Below are 9,705 nucleotides of genomic sequence, written 5' to 3'. Positions count from 1 at the left end.
CCACCCCAAGAGAAACATTGTCAAAGAAAAAGCACCTTTGGGGTTCCCATCATTTACTTTAAGTAAAGGAAGACTCTGGATCAATAAAAGGAATACTCCCATGCCCAAACTATAATTAAACTATGCAACTGCTGTCATCAGGTATATGGCACATTAGATGGCTTTAGAAAGGAACAGAATAATTCATTATGTAAATGACTACAATAGCTACTAGTGTTAGTGGTCATACAGTATATCCTGAATTCCCTGATGTCAGCTGAAGTTCAGATTTAATTTGGCATTTTACCTACCTGTTGAGTCCTTCCCAAGGACCTGGGATAGTCAAATATTGTTGTTTGATAGTGTTGAAGATACCATCACAGACTTTTCCAAAGTTTCCTTTTGCAACTGACTGATGATGATTTTGTCGATGCCGATGTATGATGCTCAAGTAATGGTCCAGAGGTTTTGGGATTACATCCAAGATGCCTATTACTACTGGTACTATCTTTGCTTTATTTTGTTGTTTGACTTCTATTTACAAATCTTTGCATTTTATGATTTTTGTTTTCTAGCTCCTTCTATTCTTCTGCCTCCAGGATTGCAGTGTCCAGTATTCACAAATTTTTGTCCTTCTCATTGACAATCATTAAGTCTGGGGTGTTACATGACAGGTGTCTGTTTGAATTCTCAAGCACTTTAACTTCTTCGTTTTCTATTACTTCGTCTATTTTATAATCCCACCAGTTGTTGCTTGCAGGAAAATATCTTGCAGATATTTCAATGCATAGTTGCTACTTTGTCCTTTCATTAAGTTACTGGAATTGCTTATGCTTGTCTGGAGGGGCCAGAGACATTTATATATCATTTCTTTCCTTTTATTCTATTACTCTTTTTGTATTTCTGTTTTTTCTTTTCACATTTTTATAGTTAATATTAGGTTTTTTATTTTTAAAATTCCCCCCCCCCCTGCCAAAAAAAGAATAGCACCTGAAAACCAAATGGTACCCAGATTAGCTTGTAAAACCATGGCATAAAAATAATGGTTATTGTGGCTTAATGTTGTAGCATGCCCAACTCTGCCTGAACTGCTGCATTCAGAGCCAGCTGTAACTTCTAAGTGATCTTTAAGGACTATATCGCAAAAGTCTATTCATTGGGTGACCAGAACAGAAGTAACCATCTGAAGGGCCTCCCAATGTAGGGATGGATATAACTAACACAGTAGACCAGGGGTCAGCAACCTTAAACACTCAAAGAGCCATTTGGACCCATTTCTCACAGAAAAGAAAACACTGGGAGCCACAAAACCCTTCCCGTGCCTGACTATTTCCTGAGCATCCACAAAACTAGCATATGTATTTGAATTAAAGGTTCTGATTTCTTCTGAAACTTTTCTTTTCTTGGATTTATCCATGGTTGGCCTAATGGGGGTCAAAAAGCTTAATAAATCGCATGCTGGCAGGGGTTGCACATTGGTGGGTGTGACACATATTTTGAGTGACAGGGAGCCACAGCAGAGGGATAAAAGAGCCACATGCAGCTCCAGAGCTGCGGGTTGCTGACTCCTGCAGTAGACGAATCCATGTGAGAGCTCTCTTGTGTGAGAGCTCACCATCTCTTTGACTAGGAACAGGAACTCTGAGACCACCTCTAGACTGCATACCAGATTCCATTGTGGAAGCATACCCTCAATACAGAGAGCCGAGGTGGCGCAGTGGTTAGGGTGCAGTACTGCAGGCCACTTCAGCTGACTGCCATCTGCAGTTCGGCTGTTCTAATCTCACCGGCTCAAGGTTGACTCAGCCTTCCATCCTTCCGAGGTGGGTGAAATGAGGACCCAGACTGTGGGTGCAATATGCTGACTCTGTAAACCGCTTAGAGAGGGCTGAAAGCCCTATGAAGCGGTATATAAGTCTAACTGCTATTGCTATTGCTATTGCTAATACAGACAAAAAATAGAAAGCCTAGAGGACCAAAGAGCCCATATAACTACAGTCACGCATTTGGTAGGATTGAGCCTGACTCTGTTCCTCTCACCCAGACCTGTACAATTTCTAGACTCTGGGGAAAGAATGTGACATCACTTGATTGGGTGAGAGCTACGATGTACAGTAGGCCCTGATTCTGAACTGATGGATAACCTTGGATAATGTTTACATCTATCTTCTCAATGGGCATATGCCAATGTAACCTCAGTTGAAAATTCCTGTGGATAGAAATTTCAGCATCAGCTACACAGTTCAAAAATCCCTGAAGCATTTCAATAAATGAGATTGCAAAATATTTGAATATGCATGGAAAATCTTATCTTTACAGCAGAGCCACTTACATTATAACCATATCTTTTCAATAATCACTTTATGTCAAGGATGTGACAAACACAACTCTCATAATAAACAAAGCTTGCATTTTTATAGACTTTTAAGTGAGTGAGCATGACTTACACATGCATATCTAAGATAGCCAACTCAACACATAAATGACTTTTGTCATTTCATTTTCTTGTAGGAAATAAAGCAAATCGCATGTTCCCTGAAATGAGTTCCTCCTGTGCAGCACATCAGTATGGGGATAATATCAAAGTTGTGTTTATGTGTTTATGACATTGGTCCAATTAATGATGCCAGAAGACCTTTCAATAGTCCTTTCCTCAAGAAAATGATGAGATACAGCTTCCCTAAGCACTGTACCAGATGGTGATTTAATTGATCTGGACCTTTGCAATAGCCAATAGCCAGTAAGTTAAAATTTGAACTGCAAATGTCTTACCAAATCTGAGTTCTTTAAATTGCAGTGATTCATTCCATAATGTGATATGTCCAATAAAATTATATTACAGTACTATATCTATGACTTTGGAAATGAACAAGGAGAAAAAAGAATATTTTGGCTAGAATAAAGAGTCCACTTCAAAGAAATATGCTCTGTGTTGGACACCATCATAGAGAGAGATAATTTGCGTAGTTATGATAAATGTTCTGGGCTCTACTATAAAAAAAGCTAGCAACTGTTTCAAAGGAATGTAAGATTAAGCACATTTCAGCACTTATCTGAGGACCTGTCTTGTTGGCCATGTACTGTCTTGTTTTCACTATGCAGTACATAGAAATGCTTTTGACATTTATGAACCGAAGAGCAGTGGTATTTCTGAGAATTTAAAAAAGAAAAAGAAAAGAAAAACCTAACCAGGCATTCTTCTGAGAACTATTTTTGCTCAGGTGGGGGGGGGGGGGGAATCAACACAAGCCAACTTGTCTAGTCACTGCTTGCTAAAGACCTGTGTTAATACATGTGAGTAGGGAGCAGTTTGCTTTCTTGAACAGAGCTAGTTCCTGGTTTTTTCTTCATTTGTTTGCAGAAAGAATTCCTTTGCAGAAATGACGTTTTAAATCTGTACCCCACCATTTCCTTGTTTTATTACAAAGGCCCTTTAAACTTGGACGTTCAAAGAAAAATATAATATTGGCACAAATGTTGAATACTGTAAATGTTGTTTCATGTTAAAGAAGATAGCCTTATATGTTCTAACCTGTGCGGAGGATATAGTGCAAACATAATGTGACCTCTGCAAAGAAGCAAAGCACAGAATCCTTCTTCTTTTCTAGAAGGCCAAATTGAGAGAAAGAAACTCTTCATTTACTAAATCAGTCTTTCCCAACTAAACAGTGAGGGAAGTTAGCACCCACCCCGCTACTAGAAGAATGAAACGTTTTAGGAAATATTTTAAAAAGCAGGATATTATATTTCCCTGGATGAGAAAAGGAGAAACATGTTTTTAAAGACAAAGCAGCTTCCTGCAGCTCCTCTCCCCCCTTTCAGTTCCAGGGTGATGGGATTAAGACATGGCTTTCAGGACATGATAGGATTAGCCCTCTACCTATCTCATCATATGGCACCTGGGAAGATTACATCACCCAGCAAGGCTTAACCAAGCCTGGGACACAGATAGCCTACAAAGTTAGCTAAGACTTCTGTCCCCTGGGAGTCTGACAGCCAATGGGATACATTTCTTACACAGGAACAGGAAGCTCTAAGGCAGGGCCCAATAGAGGGTATGAGCGCTCTCTCTCTCTCTCTCTCTCTCTCTCTCTCTCTCTCTCTCTCTCTCTCTCTCTCTCCCTCCCTCCCTCCCTCCCTCCCTCCCTCCCTCCCTCTCTCTCTCTCTCACCACTGCTTCTGTCCACCATTTAACCATCTTTCCAAATAGTCTCCATAATTCCAGTGTCTTTCTCCCCACTTGGAACTAAACCCAGATGGACATTTCTTCCAACAACAGTCACTTAATGCGTTGAGATTGCAATTTCCAAAATTTTCAGTGACCAAACTGGAATCCTTAAAAGTGCTTCCTACTTTATCCAGAGGACGCCAGGTCACAAAATGTGATAATAACAGGTAATAATAACAGGGCTGGATAGTGTATCTGGACAAAGGCTGTTATTTCTATTGATAACCTGCATTTTCTCTGTACATCGGCAGGAAATCCCATTCAGGCTGCTTAGTTCTTTCTTTAATTCCACACGATCCAAGTAAGATCTTAAATGAAAAGAAGAAGAAAAACATGAAGTTCTCCTTGGCAAAGTGGAAATTAACATTAATTCAACCCCCAATCTCTTTCTAGCAAGGCTACAGAGGGGCCCATCATTTTATTTTAGTTTTAGCAAGATTTGTTTTCCTATCAGCAAATGCCAGAGTTAGAATTCACCCCTTCTCACAGGAGATCCTGTTACTTAGTGGTGGTATTAAGAAACTTGACCAAAGGGCCATGGAATGCAGCCGTCTGCATGCTTCCCTGAAACCACTGGCTCTTCCACTCTTCAAATACAAATATTTTTGTATTTGAAAACCTCCCATGCAAAGTGCAGCCACAGACAGCAGAATGGGGGAACCAAAAATACAAAGCCAAGCCTTAACACATGTCAGGGCCTTCCAGGCAAAAGCATGCAGTGGTGGGGAGGAAAAAGCCAGAGACATACACAGCCCACCTCTCAACACTCAGTCACTTTGTTATTCAGCTGTCTTTCCCTCAATTGTCCTTCTGAAGGAAGGTTATGGCTCGATAAAGCCATGGCCATGAGGGTAAAATGTATAGTAAAGATGAATAAAATCCTAGATGAATAAATACATGTGCATGGGTTAATTTTCAGTTTCACCTATCACGCATCAATTGATGCACTGAAGGAAGTTTTAGAATAAGGCCCATTTCTATGAGACTAATTGTTTGTTTATACATAATTGCTAACACTTACTTTTTTACAGGAATGTGATCGTAGGGGATTCCTGGTAAAATATTTGTAGCATTTATCAACTTGGTATTTGCTTTCCTGTGATTGTTTCCAATTTTGTATGTATTTTTTTCTGTCTTTTTTGTGTGTTTGGTTGCAGAATCTCCGTTTTTCTCTGATGTTCCTAAACATTTCTTCTTTTGTAAACAAAAAACCAAAAAAAAACTCTCTGCAGTAAAAAAAAAAAAATTGTTGCCACCAAAATAACTTCTCATTTTGAGATAATCCTAAACCAAAAAAAAACCAAAAACCTGAAGAAGAAACAACTAAAACAAAAAAGCAAATGGTTCTCAATAACAGCAATTTACATATCTCCAGCATACTTATATCCCACAGTTTCAGAATATTTATAAAAGGTGAAATAATCCGTATTCTTATTTCTGGATAAACAATTGAATTGAACAACTGAGTGGGATCGCAAATGTAATAATAGCAGCAACTTATATATTCATTAGTACGAATAAATACACCCCTTTCTGGGAGAACAAGAGTAAGTAGCTTTTGGTTTTCTTTTCTTCTTTAAAAGTCTACTATCAGAATTTACTTTAAATTCTAAGAAGACTTTGGTATCTCAAAGCCCAAGTAAGATACAAATCTCTAATAGGATCGCAATGCGTGCCACTGAAATAGAGGGAAATCAGTGGTGGGTTGCTCCGGATTTGGCCCGGATTGGGCTAACTGGTAGTGGCGGAGGCGGCAGGCTCCGCCCACCTGCCCAGAAGCTTTTGCATATGCACAGCATTGCACATGCACAGAAGCATTGCGCACGTGGACAGGCGTTGTGCATGTGCACAGGCAAACCAGTAGTAAACAAAATTGAAATCCACCATTGAGGGAAACGTATATTCTAAGCTGCCTTTTGAGATTGTGACAGAAGTGTTGCCCAAAGTCAGCAAGGCTGCCTTCGTATTGTATAACATAAGCCACCTGGAGTCAGCGCACATAGAAGCATAGAAGGGTGCTGAATAAATAAATAAATAAATATCTTTGGATCTGGACCATTAGCACTTCTTATTCTGACATAGCCATCTATTTGTACAAAACAGTCATGAAAGCCATTGTTGTTGCCTGCAGCCAAAGTTTAAGAACTATGCAAACAGTCACGCTTTTCTTCCCCTATTACTAGTGGGTGTCTTCTGGAGGTCAAGTTTTCTGGACTGTTAAATATTCATTCTCCGTTTGGCAACATCTCCCCCTTCTGGATATAAAATATATACTATGATGTTATATATGCTATTAAAATCCATCAATGGTTAAGTAATATCAGGAAAGGGAAAATTCAGCAAGAAACTGAAGTTCCATATAGAATTGTTATCACAGAATGAAACTCTAAACTGAAATTTGCAGGTTACTGATAGCGGATCGGATAGTTCTTTAATCCATTCATTTCTCATAAGTAAAGGTATTAAGAGTTTCATGAATGAAAGACTTCTGACTTACAAAGAGATTATTTGATTTTGTTCAAAGTGAACAAGGCTGACAAATACCTCCACAGTCACTACATATTCTCCTTGATCTTACTGTTGAAAAGAGAAGCGAGCATTCTGCAAAGGTGCAAATGCTGCAACAATGGTGCCCACATATGTCTGCCCAGCATGTGGCAGAACATGTCATGCCTGTATAGGCCTTACCAGCCACCTGCAGCCACATCGTGGACAGTCCACAACCTGTTAGATATCAAGGTCCTCTTTGAACACGATGGACGAAATCATCACCACTATTGAAAACCAAATAACAGAAATGTATACTCTATTCCAAAGGAGCTTGAATTTATGCTATGAATCACTGGAAAATCAATATCTTCACATCCCAGTTCTCCCGCTTGATACCAATCATTCTATGAAACAATAGCAGAAGCCCCTTCTTGATCCTTTGACGCAGTATTCTGAGTATACAGTGTTGGAAGAAATGTCCTTCTGGCTTCAGTTCCAAGTAGGGCAAAAGACACTGGAGACTGGAGGCTGCTTGGAAAGATGGTTTTAATGGTGGACAGGACCACATGGTTTGAGCTTCTGAACAGAAAAGGGGGATCAACACAAAGAAAACATACACCTCTTCTGCTGAAAAGATTGTTTATCTTTAACATAAATAAGGAACATTTATAGTATCTGAAAGCAGGTGTTATTAAGGGATACTATTTCAAAATAACATTCGGAGATATTTGGGAGCTGCAACCAAAACGTTTGATGGTTCTATGTTGTTTTAGGCACTCCAATTGTACACCTCTGAGTTACAGCATTGCTTAGACTTAGGTGACTTCCCACGCCTCTGAACACACGTCAGTACAAATATATTATGAGGAAATGAATCTGAATGAAGCGATGTTGGAATAGAAGGATGTTCTGATACACAGACTTTGCCCATATGTAATCAAATTGGCTTGCTGTGATTTACTCAAATGGAAGAGGATGCATTAAAATCAGAGATGTATGTTGGGTGCAGTGGTGGGTTGCAGGTGGTACAGCCCAGTACGGGCGTACCAGAGCGTGCCCGGAGCACCAGATACTGTTCCAGTATGGTGCTCCAGAGGGCCCACCCGCCCGCCCGAACTCCTTACAGGTCTTTTAAATCTTTGGCACTTCCATGCATGCACACTGCATGTACAGTGCCTACACAACACTCTGCTGAGCAGCTGGAGCATCGCAGAGGCTCACGGAAGCGGTAAGACAATGTGTGTGCTGTGCGCAGGTGCTGCGTGCGTCCATGTGGACAATGGCAGGTTAGATATTCCCCCCCACTCACAGAGGTTTCCACCAAGATCCTCTGTTCCAGCAGGAACAGAGGTTTAACCCCATTGGTCAAAAGGTCTGACAGATCCCTTTAATAGGGGATGCTGCCCGACCATTCCCCAGCCGGATGTTTACCTGACTTGCAATAAAGAGCTGTTGTTACTGGAGCCTTTGTGTGCCTTCCTTTACCCGATCTAACACTGGTGACGAAGGTGAGATGCGAAGGCAACTAGGCGAACAAAAAGAGCAAACGAATCCTTGCAAGTACATCCAGCCCAGAGCATCCTGTGCGGCATCGAGCAAGCCATCGCTGAACGATGAGATTGAATCAGGATGGCTATGCACGCCCCACCAACTCCGTATGATCCAGCCGCTGAGCACTGGGAATCATACATGCTATGATTCGAGTGTTTCCTAGAAGCAAATGATATCATGGGCGTCCCAGAAGCCCGTAAGAAGAACATGTTCCTCGATTACTGTGGCCGGGAAGTGTTCAAAACAGCAAAAAACCTCTTGGAACCGACCCCACTCCAAGCAGTGTTCTGATCTGCACTACAACAAATGCTGAAGACCCACTACGCGCCCAAGCTGTCCAAATACATTCGCCGGCACGAATTTAACATTCGAAACCAGATGGAGGGCGAATCTATCAATGAGTATGTGGCAGCACTCTGAAAAGTCACAGCCTACTGTGAGTTCCGTGACCTGGATGAGCTGATTCTGGATCGCATAATTTGCGGCGTGCGAGACATTACTCTGCAGAGGAGGCTACTTGCTAAATCCAACCTCTCTCTGCAGATCGCCCCCAAATCGACGGAAACCCTACAGCGCCAGAGTGTACCTCCAGATGCGTGAAAAAGTACCCGTGTACATCGTGAGACTACAGAGCCCAACAGCTCTGGAAGCGAGGAGGAAGACAGCTCTCGCATGTGCAGTAGGCGCACAAAGCCGGCACGAAAATTCATCTCACAAGTTCCACCCTGCGCCAGCTGTGGAGAAGACAATGCCCGATCATCCTGCCATTTCCACGAAGCAACTTGCCAGCCATGCGAGTGGAAGGGGCACATCGCCATGGTGTGCTGCAGCGACTTCCCTACCACCACAAGACAGCCCAAAAGGTCACAAAACCGTAAACAGCGGCCCAAACCAGGTGCTTAACAGAAGTACCCACAGGAGTCAGAAGGTGATGATAGAATCACCAACCATACGTCTGCCACACAAATCCGCACCGGGTGCCCAAAAAAGCTGAATGTCACTGTTCCAGTTAGACAAATTCGCACCAGGCACCCCAAGAAGCTGAGGTGCGAGATGGAGATCGACACCGGATCATCACTGACCATAATCCCATGGTCAGTCCTAAAGCAAGCGATCCCCAAGCTACAAAGCAACACCTCCGAAGCCCTGACGTCCGCCTGCATGATTTCCAGGGGAACCAGGTCCCCATCGTGGGCCAAGGCATCTTCTGGGTGAACTACAAACAATTCTGTGAAAACTTCCCCATGATGGTGGTCAGCGGAAACCTTCAGAGCCTCCTGGGGCTTGATTGGTTCCAAGCTTTGGGGATGGAAGTGACCGGAATCAGTGACCCCAGCCAGATGTTTACCTGACTTGCAATAAAGAGCTGTTGTTATTGGAGCCTTTATGTGCTTTTCTTTACCTGATCTAACAGGCGGCCTGTTCCAACTGTACGATATGGAACGGGATCCGGAACC

This window comes from Thamnophis elegans, chromosome 3, assembly GCF_009769535.1.
Source record: "Thamnophis elegans isolate rThaEle1 chromosome 3, rThaEle1.pri, whole genome shotgun sequence".
Classification (NCBI taxonomy): Eukaryota; Metazoa; Chordata; class Lepidosauria; order Squamata; family Colubridae; genus Thamnophis; species Thamnophis elegans.
This window is presented reverse-complemented; position numbering follows the sequence as displayed.